A 4,119-nucleotide genomic window follows, 5' to 3' on the forward strand; every position below is an offset into this window, starting at 1 on the left:
ATGACTAGGTGTTTCTCCTATGATGACTAGGGTGTTCCTCCTATAATGACTAGAACATTCTATGATGACTAGGTGTTTCTCCTATGATGACTAGGGCATCCTTTGATGACTAGGTGTTTCTCCTATGATGACTAGGGCATCCTATGATGACTAGGTGTTTCTTCTATGATGACTAGGGCATTCTATGATGACTAGGTGTTTCTCCTATGATGACTAGGTGTTTCTCCTATGATGACTAGGGCATCCTATGATGACTAGGTGTTTCTCCTATGATGACTAGGGCATCCTATGATGACTAGGTGTTTCTCCTATGATGACTAGGACATTCTATGATGAGTAGTTTGTTTCTCCTATGATGACTAGGGTGTTCCTCCTATAATGACTAGAACATTCTATGATGACTAGGTGTTTCTCCTATGATGACTAGGGCATCCTATGATGACTAGGGTGTTTCTCCTATGATGACAAAGACACGGTGAACTCTCCTGGCCCCGCTGAGCATCTGCTCTCTCTGAACACACAGGAACAGGCAGCTCAGGGCCACCAGCCTGAGGCCCAGCAAGAGAAACTCACACCTGAAATAGTGTATGTGGGTCACACAACTTGAGAGCTTTTAGCACCCCAGCTCACGGCTTAGTTTTCCCAGTCCACTCCTATTTAAATAGTCAAACTATCTCAAAGGAAAAAGCTGGAAACAGCAAACGTTATGCCATTGTGGAGTTGGATTCTGATGAGGTTTCCAAGAGAGTTGCTGAAGCAACGAACTTTTGAGTGAAAGATTCGTGGAGTGTGATTTTATGCCTCATGAAAAAGTACATGAAGAACTTTTCCAAGACTGCGATATCCCATTTTTAAAGCCACCCCATCCAATAGTAAAGGCTATCATAAGAAATGAGCAACTCAAAAACAAAGAAAAATTTCTCAGAAAGAAGTTAGCTCAACAAGGGATAGTTGATCATTTTCTTTCATTGATTTTACTGAAAAAGAAAAACTGAAACATTTCAAACCATGATCTTCAGAACTCTGTGAATATCCAGGTTTTGCGTATGATGAAGAAAAACAAGATTTCAGGCACTTGTAGCACTCCTGGGAATTCCCTGAATAACCACGGCTCCACACCAGTTTGCACAGCATCATTTTTGAGAGACAAAAATCTGAAGTGGCTGAATTGAATGATGATGAAGATAGCAAAATCATTCTCAAACAGCCTGCAGTTGATGTCAAAGAAGGAATATGAGACTCCAACACCACCTATAAATTCCAGAGGGAAAAGAAGACACAAAAGCAAACAGTGACTCTGAATTCACCATGCATCTTTTGAAAAATGGGCTATTTCATTATTGGTGCTGACTCTTTAAACTTTAATAAGTGCAATGATCTGAAGGAACTGGCAGACGTTTTGAAGGACAAGCACCTATCCAAATAAATGTAGTAGCAGTGACTAACTCAGTTCACGCCACCTTGCTGAAATACAAGGCCGACACATCCTGCCTCTATGGCTGGTTAATGTTGTTTTGTTTTCCTTTTGCATAGTTGTCTATCGTTGCTGTTCAAACAGTGACCAGCAAATAAATTTCCTACTGTTATTTTCTTAATATACCTCTTCAAGTACAATGTTGTCTATAAAATTGTTTTATCTATCCAAATTCAAGAAATCCAATCAATCCAATGATTACCCAAATATTTTCACCAACCACATAAGCTAGTGATGCAGAAACTGAAGAATTCTACCTAATTCTTCAGTCTCTACAATTGGTCAAACATGCAATCGAGAGGAATTGATAATTACTGGCAATTAGAATCACGAGTTGGAAATAAAGGTGCAGGGACAGTTGTTGCTGTGCTGCTCTCCGGTCCGTGGACCAGGTTCTGACTCAGTGTGAATTTATGCAAAACAGAGTAACAGGCAGCCCAGCCCGTGCTGTCCTCACAGCAGTCCCTGTGCCGGAGCCCATTTTGAAGCCACCATGTCAATCTATCTCGTTGAGAGCCTTCCTCTTTTTTCATTGTCCTCCACTTTACATACCATCATTTACTTCTCCAGGCCTGGCCTCTCCGACAAGATGTCCAAACTATGTAAGACAAAGTCTTTCCCTCCTTGCCTCTAAGCAGCAGGTTGGCTGCATTTCTTCCAAAGCAGATTGGTTTGTCTCTTTAGAAGTCCATGGGACTTTCATTTGAAATAGCAGTGACACAGTTTCCAGCATCTTGGCAACACACAAGCCACAACACTACACAAATGGGACAGAGAAATGGTGGGAAGGAACAGTAAGGGGAAACTATGGTCTTGGTGACAGAAATAAAGGTAGAGATCGCGTGATAGAATTTTGTGAAGCCAAAGACTTGTTCACAGCCAATACCCATTTAAACAACACAAAGTTATTGAGAATTTCCTCAATGCAATATGTCAGTTGATTTAATGATTTCTGCTTTCATGATTATTGTGTATGGGTCAAGTAAAATAAAATCCTTGACACTTCAATCCTCTCTATCATTGTGTTTCTATGAATCTAATTCTAAATATTATTTTTTAAATGTTGAAGTACAATAAATAATGAAGGCTGTAATTTTTTACTTCATAAGTATTTTTTATCAAATCCTCAGCTTTCACCAAGAAAGTTTGTGTTAATGTGTTTCTTGTGTCACCAAGAAAGCATGTTGTTAATGAGTCGTCTTCCAATTGTGAGGCAGATTGCTCCAAATAATTAAGCTTCTAATGTCATTTGCTCAGCAGACAAATTGAGTAAGTGTGGTTAAAGGATAAACCCCTGACACACAATTTTCTTAATTTTAAGTCTTGCAGTATCTACTTGTTCTATTTAATCAATAGCCTCTTGTTTTTAGTACAGGTTCAGTCTGAGCACAATTAAGTGTTTCGTAATTTCCATTCTATATAATGTTGTGCATAATGTATGATCCACCACACAGTTGTATACATCTGCATATGAAAATGTGTGTGTCCCTGAATTTTTCCTAGAAAACTCAATAGATAGCCATAATGAAATAGAAAAATATACAGTGTTTTAACTAAATTGTTGTTTTAATTTTTCTTCTATAATCTAATAAAATCTCCCATTTCTATTAATCGGTTTTATATGTTATTATCCTTTGTTTCTTTTTTTTTTGCTCCCTAATGGTTGTACTCTTCAGTTCTCTGTACAATACCATACATAATATTAGTGGTGTTAAGCCAGGTTGACAAGAGAATCAAACCCAGAGACAACCATATATGTGTAAGAGAGAGCTTTATATCAAGAAGTAGTTAGATATCGGGAAAACATCCCAGCCCAGTCCAGATAACGTCCATAATTCTGATACTAGTTCATAAGTGTAGCAGTCCATAAACCCCCCTTCAGACTCACACAGCCACAAGCAATGATGTGAAATGCAGGAAGATTACAGGCCTGTGGGTAGAAGTTCTGGTGGACTAATGGTGGTAGACACAACTCCAGAGCTCATGAAAATCTCAGCATAGCTTGCTGGCATGAAGGTGTAGGCAGAGGAGTTCCCAGGAGCTTCCTTATGAGAAGGCCATGCCCATAAGGGGGCACTATCAGACTGTAACCTGATTGACAGGCTGGGCTCCACTCATAATTCTTACAGGTTGCCATGTTGGCCCCCAAAACTGATTATCAAATTAGGCAAAAATAATAGTTGATGTTTTGTATACCTCTGGAGTACAGAAATGAGATAGATCATGGAGTCTTTTCTCCTTCAGCACATATGTAATGATAGAGGGTCTCCAATAATTATGTGTCAATTGCAAATATGATCGACGGACTTAGTTCCACATATGGTATTCTTTTGAAAAACAGGTATCAAAACTCCAAACTCACTGAAATCCAGTCAATTCTGACTCATGTCTACATGACAAGAGAGAACTGCCCCGTCGGTTTCTGAGGCTGTAATTCTTCATCTTTCTCCTTCAGAGTGATTAGTAATTTTGAATTGTTGACCTTGTAAAATAGTAATTTTGAATTGTTGACCTTGTGGTGAGCAGTCTGAACCAAAACCCACTACACAATCAGGGCTCCAATGAAAGGAAAATCAACGGAAATAGAGGAAAGAGCTGGGAGGCAACGGGCATTTATAGAGGTCTAGATAAAGACATGTACATAT

General features: G+C 39.1%; 1 pseudogene; it reads left to right on the forward strand.

The window, feature by feature from the left end:
• Nucleotides 1-1,237, forward strand: part of LOC115873304 — a 2,223-nt pseudogene extending 986 nt beyond the window's left edge.
• The last annotated feature ends 2,882 nt before the right edge of the window (nt 1,238-4,119 follow it).

The sequence above is a fragment of the Echinops telfairi genome, unplaced genomic scaffold, assembly GCF_000313985.2.
Source record: "Echinops telfairi isolate 266 unplaced genomic scaffold, ASM31398v2 ScPeMD7_7468;HRSCAF=8506_0, whole genome shotgun sequence".
NCBI lineage: Eukaryota > Metazoa > Chordata > Mammalia > Afrosoricida > Tenrecidae > Echinops > Echinops telfairi.